The following is a 12141-nucleotide window of genomic DNA, read 5'->3' as shown; positions in this document are numbered from 1 at the left end:
CATTATTATATGATGTTTTCCATATATTACTTCAACTGCATCAATGCACTTTTATATACAAGATGTATATTATACATAAATGAAATATAAACAATGAATAACTAAATTACTATGCCTACCGAATGTATGGCACTCAGGTGATAGTAGGCCAAATCACTTGTCACTCAGATCCATCTATAAATAACATACACATGTCATTCTAACTTAAATATAAATATCAGAAAATAATATACATAGTAATCTACTGCCATATTAATTCAAATCTAAACCTACTACCAACATTATCTCAATTAGAATGTCATAGATAAACCTACATAAATATACACATTACCTATGCTGTAATATGCTCATAATTATACACAACACACATTTTTCGTGGCAAACAATATGACACAAATACTTATATCTGTCGCCTTTATCAAATAAAAAATATTATAGTATATTACATCAGAGAATCATAAACATGAATGGTGTTTATTATCGTTACTGTTCTTGTGACATAAATTACATTCATACACTCAAATCACACAAGTATATCTACACTAAAATAATGTTTACATTATACATGCTGTACTAAAACAAATAATACATCCTACATAATGTTTATAATCTAGTATTAAAACTAACCTTTGGAGATGTATAGTGAAGATGAAGCTGTGAAAGTCCTTGTCACAATACGTGTCAAAATACGAGTCTCATGTCGTGACTGTCCAGAGAACGCTGTATATAGTAGACTGACTTAGTGCTTGTGTTAGTACAGAAGCTTGCCCTCTAAAAGCAAAACAAAAGAATACTTTTGACCCTCACAATAAACAAAAGAACTTACCAGCCCAAGTTCAGCTTGGAGCAATTAGGCTGGAAACTGGTACCGTACATAATCTAATAAAATACACCAATTACACTGTCTAAAACCAATACCATATATATATACAGATAAATGATAGAAATGACACCGCCACACACTTCCCCCCTTCGACAAATGACGTCCTCGTCATCATAGCTTTCCTGTTACCAGATTCACAAGAGCTTCTGATGCCTGGTCACATCTGCTTGCTACGACTCCTGTGGCTATGAGTGAACTAAGGTAATCTGCTCTTGATTTCCAGTCTGGCTTTGGTGTTGTTGTCGTCGCCATCACATACTTCCCACTCGTCTGCCAGTGCGGTTTCATTCTTTCTCTCTGTGACCTCCTAAGTGGTGAGGTAGGTAGCATCCTCCTCCTAGGTCTGTCGTCAGGTGTGGTCACTGTTGGTGGTGGCTCAGGAGTGTCTGCTTCAGTCTGCACATCCTCTTGTGCAGAAGCATCTACATCCTCCAGCAACAAGTCGACAGATGGTATGGGCGGTCCAGGAGCTTCGGTTTAAAGAATTATGTAAACATCCTCCTCCCATTTATCTGCGATCTTGTGTTTCCCATCAAAAGCGACGATCTTTACAAGCACTCTGTCTCCAACGTCCAACATGGTAGCTCTAGCTTTGGCATCATAGTTAGTCTTCTGTCTTGTTTGGGATTTGTCAGCAGCTTCAGCAGCAAGTTCATACGCCTGTTTCAGTCGGTCTCTCAGTGATTTTGTATATTCCAACAGGGACTTGGCCTTGCTTGGGTCGATCCAGTCCAAAAGCTAGGTCAACAGGAAGTCTTGGATGTCTACCGTACATGAGGAAGAATGGTGAGTATCCAGTCGTCTCATGCCTTGTAGAGTTGTATGCATGTACAAGAGGACCAACATGGCTCTTCCAGTCCTTCTTCCCACTAGCATCCAAGGTTCCAAGCATATTAAGTAGAGTCCTGTTGAAACGTTCACATTGACCGTTACCCATAGCATGGTAAGGAGTGGTTCTCGACTTGTCGATCTGTGTGAGACTGCACAACTCCTTCATAAGCTTTCCCTGAAAGTTCGCTCCTTGGTCCGAGTGGATCCTCTTAGGTAGTCCATAGTTGACCACAAAGTTCTTGAAGAATACCTCGGCTGTTGTCCGAGCACTCATATTCTTAGTGGGATAAGCCTGGGCATAGCGGGTGAAATGGTCTGTGATAACTAGTATACACTGTTGTCCTCCCTTGGATGGTTCTAATGTCAGAAAATCCATACAGACTAACTCCAAGGGCTGGGTGGTCTTGATACTCACTAAAGGTGCTTTCACTGTTGTGCCGCTCTTCCTCCTAATGTATCTTTCACACTGGCTGACATGGTTCTCTATGTCCTTAGTCATTCCAGGCCAGAAGAAGCGATCCCGAATAAGAGAGTTAGTTCTATCACGTCCGGGATGTCCAACTTGGTCATGGAGGCAGCGCAGGACTGACTGGCGACATCTACTTGGCAGAACAAGTTGCTCGCAGGTTTCACCATCCACTGATATAACTCGGTAAAGGACTCCTCTTTGAAGTTTGAAGCTTGAAAAGCTCTTCATGAGACCACTCATCTCAGGATCTGCTCGACAATCACTTGGTCTTGGCTTAGTTCCATTCCTCAGATGAGTCATAACAGTATCCAAGGCTGGGTCTCTGGCTTGGGCTCTTCTCCAGTCTCGGGCATTGGCATCACACTTCTCATCAGTTATTTCTACTTCCTGCTCCTGAATAATGGCTGATGAAACAGATACTCTCCACGAGAAAAAGGTTTGCTGTCATGTTGCAGATAGCATTGATGGAATGTGATGAAATCTGTCTCATAGTCGCCTGATCCTTGGGTGTTGGAAGTCGTGACAACACATCAGCGTCAGCATTGTTCTTCCCAGGCCGGTATGATATCGTGAAGTTATAGGCTGAGAGTGCTGCCAACCATCTATGCCCTGTTGCGTCCAACTTCGCACTGGTGAGCACATATGTCAGAGGATTGTTGTCCGTTAGCACTTTAAAGTCATGTCCGTAAAGATAGTCATGAAACTTTTCCGTGATGGCCCATTTCAAACACAAAAATTCCAATTTGTGAGCAGAGTAATTTTTTTCAGACTTGTTTAGGCTCCTGCTGGCATATGCAATAACTTGCTGATGTCCTTCATGTGTCTGATATAACACGGCACCAAGACCTCGTGTGCTGGCATCTGTATGCAATTTGAAAGGCTGGGAATAGTTTGTGTTTTGCAGTGGAATGAAAAAATGAAAAATAAAGTTTTGTAATCACCTTTTATTATCCCACAATTAGTATTTACATACCAAGCAATTAAAGGCAAAGCACTACACGGATATTGTAGTATTTCCTTTTTCTAAAGCAGTCCTGATGTGACTGAAGGTTAAACTGCAACCAATGATGTCAGCCTAACCATGTGTTCTAACATCTAGCCACCAAGATGGTTGGTGCTAGACTCCTTTAAAGAATTATTAACATGCTTTTATATCAAACATTCATGAAAATCACGTGCATTTCAGTGTTCTCCGTGAAGCTGAATGCCTTTTAGAGTTCATTTTCCGAAAACATAAGTCACTGAATGGTTCGCAGTGGAAGACTAAACTAAACTTAACTAAACATGAACTTACCTTGCAATCAACTAAACGTGAAATCCCCTTGTAATCAATTAAATGTGAAATCCCCTTGTAATGTAATGAACAATGAAAATGTGATAAGATCAAATGAAATGGATTTGAAACTTAAAGTGAAGTTGCCGTATAGTAACAATGTAAATGGGTAACTCTCTCAACTATTTCTATTCTATTCTATTTCTGTACTGTTCTAATTCACTAATTGGTTACTTAGAGAGAGATATCCATTTACTCCTTGCCCATATGAATGCCAGAAGCCAACTGAAATAAACTGTGTCTAGAGCATGCGCATTTTGCGCTCATCCACCAAGAAGCACGTGCTGCATGCCAACTTTAACGCTTTCCGCGAAGCTGTTGTGTACCCATGAGTCAACCACTGTGTCCAGGAACATGAGACTTGTTCCCGGACACTTGTTCCCAGACAATTGTTCCCGGACGCTTCAGAACACTGAACATTCCTCCTGAACGTTCCTCCGATACGCTGAATTCACGTGCACTGTAAATGTTATTCCGCGAAGTAAATGACATGGTTGTATTTTTACTACACAACCAACTATCCACAAACAGTTCTTCAGTCCATTTCCCCCCTCGATGATAGACTCCTGTCTATCAGAATACATGAAAACATCCATGAATCATTACACTATAATGCACATTTCAATGTAGAATACAACATCCTCACACACAATGTTTCCTCATTCTGCGATGATATCCTCAGAATGCTCCGATTTCGATGCTTTGACCTTGTCCTCCGTACGAATTATCCTCTTTTGAGCTTCCTCCTGTTCCCGTTGCGTCTCAGATGAACATTCCTGGTCTGCTGAGTCTTCCTCCGAGTTCCACTCCAGAGGACATACCTTCGTCACCGGTCGGATGAGTGTAGACTTGCCCATTTTGACTTGAACCAACAAGTGTCAACATTCTCAGGCGCAAACGTTCCACCAACTTGTCCGTGCATAAGATGATTTGGTGTTAAGGGTACATCATCTTGACTGTTAGCACTTTGATACGTAAGTGGACGGGAATTGATGAGTGCTTCTGCAGCAGTAAATGCTGTAGTTAGTTCTTCATCTGTGACATCTCCTTTACCTAGAATGGCAAAGATAGCCCTTTTTGCTGATTTTATCATACATTCAAATACACCACCGAAATGTGGTGCATGAGGAGGGTTGAATCTCCAAATGATTCCCCTATTTGCTAAGGACAATTTAGCAACCACATCAAGTTTGTTGACAAGGTCTCTCATTTCCTTCACTGCACCTACAAAGTTGGTACCGTTGTCTGATATCACCGCCCTCGGCATGCCTCGTCTATTTGTCATGCGAAAGAAAGCATTCAGAAAAGAGTCACTGTCCAGCCCATACGACATTTCAAGGTGTACAGCCCTTGTTGACAAACATGTGAAAAGACACAAGTACCGTTTTTGTCTTTTCTTTGACCTTCCTTGAATTGTTAAGAAAGGTCCCGCATAATCCACTCCTACTTGTGAAAATGCTCTCATTGAGTAGCGTACTCATACCTTTGGAAGTGGAGCCATGATCTGAGGGTTTGGTTTAGCCTTTTTTCTCCGACAAAATGCACAATCTGTCTCCCATGCGCGAATCTCTTCACGAGCAGCGATGATCCAATAGCGTGAGGAGAGTGCTGCTAAAGTCTGATTTGTACCTGTAGCATGGTTACCTTCTTCGTGGTAATATTTGACAATCAGTCTTGTCACCCAGATTTTTGGAGGCAAGATTATTGGAATCCATGCCTCTAATGACAAGCAATCAGCATATTTCAACCTGCCACTGGATCTAATAATTCCTTCTTCATCAAGTACTGGCTGAAGTCCGATGAGTTTGCTGTTACTTGGTAACTGTTTTCCGTTCTTTAGTGCGGAATACTCTTTTGCAAATTCCTGTTTTTGCATGTTACTAAGGATTTTCATTTCAGCATCTATGACGTCCTCTACATCCAGATCACCGCTGTGACATAGTTCTGATGGAACACGTGCGTTGGAAACAAATCTGTAGACCCAAGCATATATTCTAGTCAATCTCTTCCAGTCAGAATATCTGGATGGATGAAGACGCCAAGTATCATCATCACCCTCGGACATTAGCGTAACCATTTCTCTTTTGCCAGCTAGTTTCGTCATTTCTAAAGTACTCTCATTTTGAAACCCACCTATTTGTTCTGGCCATTCACTTTCTTTCAGAGTCAGGAATTCTGGTCCAATCAACCATGCACTACTCACTAGGTTCTCTGCCGATGTACCTCTGGTAATTATGTCTGCAGGGTTTAATTTAGATGGAACATATTTCCACTGACAAGGATTGGTATTTTCCTTGATGTAACCAATGCGATTGGCCACAAAAGATTTGTAATTTCTACTCTGGCTTTTAATCCAGCACAGACCATTCATACTATCACACCAATATTTGGTGTTTGAAGTTGTCATCCCTAACACATTTGCTGAAGCAACAAACAACTTGACACCTAGGATTGCCGCCATGAGTTCCATTCTTGGAATGCTAACAGATTGAAGAGGAGCAACCCTGCTTTTGGACGTAACTAACCGACTTGACACTTCCCCACTTTGGTAAGTATAGACGGCATATATTGCTGCCCCATATGCATCTTGTGATGCATCTGCAAATACATGAAATGTTTTGCTTTCAATCTCAGATTTCAATCTCAAGCACCGTGGTACTCGGACATGACATAGCTCTTCAAGTTCAGCTTACCATTTCAAAGTTCTAATTTTCAGATCAGGATCGATTTCTTCATCCAAGCTGAAACCTGCTATCCACATCTCTTGAATCATCATTTTCCCTTTAATGGTGAAAGGTGTCAGGAATCCAAGCGGATCAAAGATCCTTGCAATTTCTCTGAGAAATATTCTTTTCGTCATTTTCACAATGTTCTCAGGAACATTCATACAAAAACTAAACTCATCATCATTTGCTATACACATAAGGCCTAGTGATTTCACTGAAGGCAACTCATTCTTGTTTATGTTGACCTTCTGTGCCCTAGATTCTAACGGAATTCCATCAAGGACATCCAACGAATTTGAGAGCCATTTTCTGGCGTGCATGCCTGCCATGCCCCATAGCTCAGTCAATTGATCATACAACTCTACCCCAATCATGTCATCTTCCACTGAATCCATACTATCATCCATATATGTGAAGTTTGCTACAGTCTCAGCAGCAAGTGGAAAATCATGTTGATGTTCTTTTGCATGTTCTTGAGAAATGTATTGGGCTAAGAATGGTGAACAATTTAAACCAAACACCACTCTGTTAAACTCAAACACCTGTGGGTTCTCATTTGAATTCATAGATCGCCACAGAAATCTTAGGTATGGACGGTCTTCAGGTTTCACTTCAATTTGGAGATACATCTCAGTGATGTCACAAACAAGTGCTGCGGGTTGCTTCCTAAAATGAAGCAAGATTTCAACTCTGCAACTTCGGTCTTGGATGTATTATTTCATTGAGTGAAACTCCCTGACACTTTGCAGAAGCATCAAAAACCATGCGTACTTTTGTTGTAGTCCTATACTGATCTAGAACATAACCATAAGCATCAGCAATCTGTTTGTCCTTGGACAACTTTCTCTCAGTGCTAAGAAGACGATTGAAAGCCATGTTATAGTCACTGGTAGCCTCTGAGTGTCATATCTCCATGGTATACCTACTTGATAGGTACCATTGTTGTACTGAAGTGTCTTTCTTACAATTTCAATTGCAGCCAATTCACCATCATTGAATTCATTCATTGGGCCACATGAAAAGTTTTCTACTTCCCAGAACTTGTTCACCAAAACGTTCAGATTCTGTAATTCTCTTTCATTGTTATCAGTGAAAAATGTACCGTATATCGCTGTGTATAAGGGGACCCCACGTATAAGACGACCCCCCTGTACACGCCTTAAAAATCAACCCAAAATCCTATACTCCGTGTATAAGGCGACCTGGAATGAAACACATCACAAGTCTGACTGATATACCGGCTGCTCTTGCCGACTGTAGCGTATTTCGCACACGGACATCACAAATTAGTTAGTTAGTTACTTTGGAGATTTAATGTGCGCTTTCCGACTGATGCGTATTTCGCACACATCACAAGTGCGCACACAAACCTTATATATGCAATAAAAATATGTTTATCTTGCGTTGTTTTTTTTCTACAATGATAGGTCGCGTGTGTAACTCCGGCACAAGTCGCCATTTTGTGTTTACACGGTACGACACCAAGTTGGTGCCCGTAAAATAAAATTCATTTATGAAGTAATAACATATAAGAGACAATGGTGAGTAATTTAATCGCCAATTAACTATGTTGTAACTAACTAGGCTTATGTTTGCTTCACATTCAGCGTGTTTATTCCACAATCACTTGTACACACCGTCTCCAACACTTGTTAATACAACTGTAAAAACAGCGGGAATTGATTTCAGCTTCACCGGTTATCACATGTTAGGTCACATGTGCAATATGCAAATGATCACCGGTACTTCCGGCTCTCTACTCACGGATGTTGATTGTTTTACCGTGTCAGCTGGTTTGACAATCTGCATCGAGGAGAGGGTCATTTCAACTTTATTTGCAGAAATTATTAAACTTTATTCAAGGAAAAGAGATACAAATCATGTTTATGTATGGAAATAGTTATTTGAACAGTTATTTAGGAATGCTGGGCTGGCTATCGGACGCCGGTTGACATCGCCAGTGGAAAAAAATGTGAGATCTTCGACTCCGTGTATAAGACGACCCCCCTTCTTAGCCCCCTCATTTTAGGTACGAAAAACTTGCCTTATACACAGCGATATACGGTACTTGCAAAATGTGTCTCATATTCACCAACCCCAGGAACATGTCCTATGCATGTCCATCCGAGTGGAGTCAGCCTTGCAACTGGTTCCCCTTGACAACCACTTACCTCTTCATAAGAACGATGAAGGTCAAGGTAGTCAATACCTATGAGAATATCTACCACACAAACGAGAACCAAGTTTTGGAAATTTTATCCCATTCAAATGTTTCCATTTTTCACCATGTTTTTTCCAATCGACAACTTGCATTTTTCCTGTAACCTTTGTCATTGTAAGAGCCGACATTGATATATCAACAGAACCATCAATGCTTTCTAGTCCAAAATCAACAGTCATTGATTCAAAACTCTTTCTACCATTCAGAACATTAACCGATACTTTCTGATAATGGCCTTGCAATCCAAGTTCCGCAGCTACATCTTCGTTTATATATGTCTGCGTACTTGCATCATCTAAAAGAGCATTGACTGTTATCCTGCGACTACCATGTTTAAGAACTACTGGAACAGTTCTCAGTGCTGTGTATGGCATGTCACACTGAGTAGTCGACATAGTGGTGGTTTGTGTGTTATCTTCTGAATGTTGGGGGCTACTCACCTTTGGACTTTCTTCAATATCCCTGATTTATCACCATTGTGAAGTAAGCGATTGTGATTTGCAGGACAACCATTTATACCACAGTCAGTAAACCTAGTGCAGCTCTTACCACAGTGGTAAGAGCCCAAGCAACGGAAGCAAAGATTAAACGTCTTTGCAACCTCCCACCTTCCAGCAAAGCTCAGGGCTTTGAATTTAGTGCAAGTCCAAAAGTCATGACTTGCACCCGGACACATTTGACACTGACGTTTACGATCTCTGTTCTGGCGATTGCCAAAGAAAGTACCATCTTTACCTGATGATTTACGTTCATGTGATTTTTGCTTTTCAGACACCCCATTGATGGCTTCAGTAGCAATGACCTGAAATTCGGCTTCCTGCAGAACCCATTCTCTGAGGACTTCTACAGATTCCCGTCTCTGGTTCTCAAATATCCACCTCTGATATTGTATTACCATGGATTCTGTTAATTTCTTAAGTAATTGTGAATATAACGGGCCATCCCCCAATTCTTCTAACTTGTCCGATTCTCTAAGGTTTCCCACTAAAATATCCAACAAGTCTGAAAACTTCTCTAAATCTCTGGCATTACCAGGTCTAATTGGTTTGAACTTTGTTATCTCTTCTAACTTCAAAGCGATGTTACGTCTTTTGCCACCATATTTGCGCTCAAGACGTTCTAACGCTATGTCATATGCAGCCGCACTATGACCTAAGCTCTGGATAACTTTCAGTGTTTCTCTGGTAAGACATTGTCTTAACTGTAACAGTTTGTATTCAGGTGTTGCTGGTGCCATGTCTATACAGGATATGAATGCTGTTTTCCAATTCTCAAACATTTTAATGTCACCATTAAATGTAGGTACAGAAACACTTCTGAGTTGTTTCCACATATCTACCCCTAGCTCGTGACTAGTTGTGATGGGAGGTGTCCCTCTATGAACACCATGATGAACTCTAGAACCTTCAACAACATTTGACTTCTCTAAACATTCAAATTGTTCTTCATGTTTCTCTTTGCTCAAATGCTTGTCTAGGCATTTTTCAATGTCAGTGTATTCTGTTTTCTTAAAAGAAAACACTTTTTGTTCACTGTTATCTGGTACATGGAATAACTTTGACAAACATGATCATATACTAGTACTGCTTACTGAAGTAGCATCTGATCTGTTATTCAAGTAAACTTGAGCTGTTTGAGTAACCTCTTCATTAACTTCTTCTATTGACACAAGTTCTTTGGCGACTTGTTTTTTATTTTCAATGTCACCAATATCTGAATATGCCTGAATCAAATCAACCATGACATTCACTGCCTTCAGATGAAGTGAACTTACCTGGTCAATTCCATCTCTAACAGCCCTACGAGAGGGAAGTTCTGCTTGTTCTATCAAATTACACAGTTTGTTTTTACATTTGGTAAAAGCAGTTTTAGCCGCTGCCTTTTGTTTCTTAATTTTATTAATGTTTTCACCAATTTCTATTTTAGGATCTTTAGCCTCTATGTTAGCAGCCTTTACCTCCGTAGAAGTAGCTGAAAAATAAAGTTTTGTAATCACCTTTTATTATCCCACAATTAGTACTTACATACCAAGCAATTAAAGGCAAAGCACTACACGGATATTGTAGTATTTCCTTTTTCTAAAGCAGTCCTAATGTGACTGAAGGTTAAACTGCAACCAATGATGTCAGCCTAACCACGTGTTCTAACATCTAGCCACCAAGATGGTTGGTGCTAGACTCCATTAAAGAATTATTAACATGCTTTTATATCAAACATTCATGAAAATCATGTGCATTTCAGTGTTCTCCGTGAAGCTGAATGCGTTTTAGAGTTCATTTTCAGAAAACATAAGTCACTGAACATTCCTCCTGAACGTTCCTCCGATACGCTGAATTCACGTGCACTGTAAACGTTATTCCGCAAAGTAAATGACATGGTTGTATTTTTACTACACAACCGACTATCCACAAACAGTTCTTCAGTCCAGTTTGCATATCCGAGAACAGGTGGTGATGTTAATCTGTTCTTCAAGTCCGTGAAAGCCTTTTCCTGGTTGGGTCCCCAAGTCCTCTGTACAGTCATCTGATCCTATCGTGATCGATGTTTCTTGCCTTTCGTCTTAGGCATCAGCTCTGAGAGGGGTTTCGCAATCTTGGAGAAGTCCTGTACAAATGTTCTATAATATCCTGCGAAGCCAAGGAACTTTCTAACTTCTTCAGGACTTGTCGGTGTAGGCCAGTCTCTAATCTTGTTGATCTTCTCCGGGTCTGCTTCTATTCCATTTTCAGAAACTATGTAACCAACATACTTGACTTTATTCTTGAAGAACTTGCATTTCTTTGGTGCCAACTTCAAGCCGCATTCCCTGAGATGTTGAAACACAAGCTCCAGGCGTTCAAGATGTTCTTCATAGGTCTTGGAGGAGATTATGAGGTCGTCAATGTAAACAAGACATATCTTGAGATGTTACCCTGACAGGCAGTTTTCCATTAATCTCTGGTAGGTGGCTGGCACATTACATAAGCCGAACGGCATTCGATTAAACTCATAAAAACCTAGTGGTCCAACGGTGAATGCTGTTCGTTGTTTGTGTTCTTCTTGGAGTTCAACTTGATGGTAACCGGAATTCATGTCAAGGACAGAGAAATATTTCATGCCACCGAGACAATCCAACATATCTTCAACTCGAGGAAGCGCATACGAGTCCTTCAATGAACGGTTATTCAGCTGGCGATAATCCACTCACATTCTAAGTTTTCCATCAGACTTGCGCACAAGAACAACGTTGGATGACCATGGGCTATTTGATTCCCTTATCACTCCAGATGACAACAGTTGTTGAAGGTGGCTATGAACTTCTTCATACATGGCAGGAGGTATTCTTCTATGGGGTTGCTTAAATGAAATGTCATTGGTCAAGTCAATGCGATGTCTTACAGCAGAACTGTGTCCCAAGTCATCATCTCCCTTGAAAAATATGTCCTTGAACTTGAAGATGACTCCAAGTCCTAAGTCCAGTTCATCTTGAGATATGTTCTTCTGCTCTATATCAACTTGTTCAAGCAAGCGCTTCTCATCTTCTGACTCCAATGGCTTCAGGCCTTTAAACATGATGGGTTGAAGCTCACATAGCTGTGCTCTTGGCCGTACAACAACTGTCTGTGTAGTGACGTTGGCTACGTGCACATAAACTTCGCCAGGGTGCTCACAGTTGTAGTCTACGATGGGGGGAGCAAT

Source organism: Haliotis rufescens, unplaced genomic scaffold (genome assembly GCF_023055435.1).
Source record: "Haliotis rufescens isolate VD_foot unplaced genomic scaffold, xgHalRufe1.0.p SCAF_96, whole genome shotgun sequence".
NCBI lineage: Eukaryota > Metazoa > Mollusca > Gastropoda > Lepetellida > Haliotidae > Haliotis > Haliotis rufescens.
The sequence above is the reverse complement of the archived record's forward strand: the minus strand, read 5'-3'. Positions refer to the sequence as shown.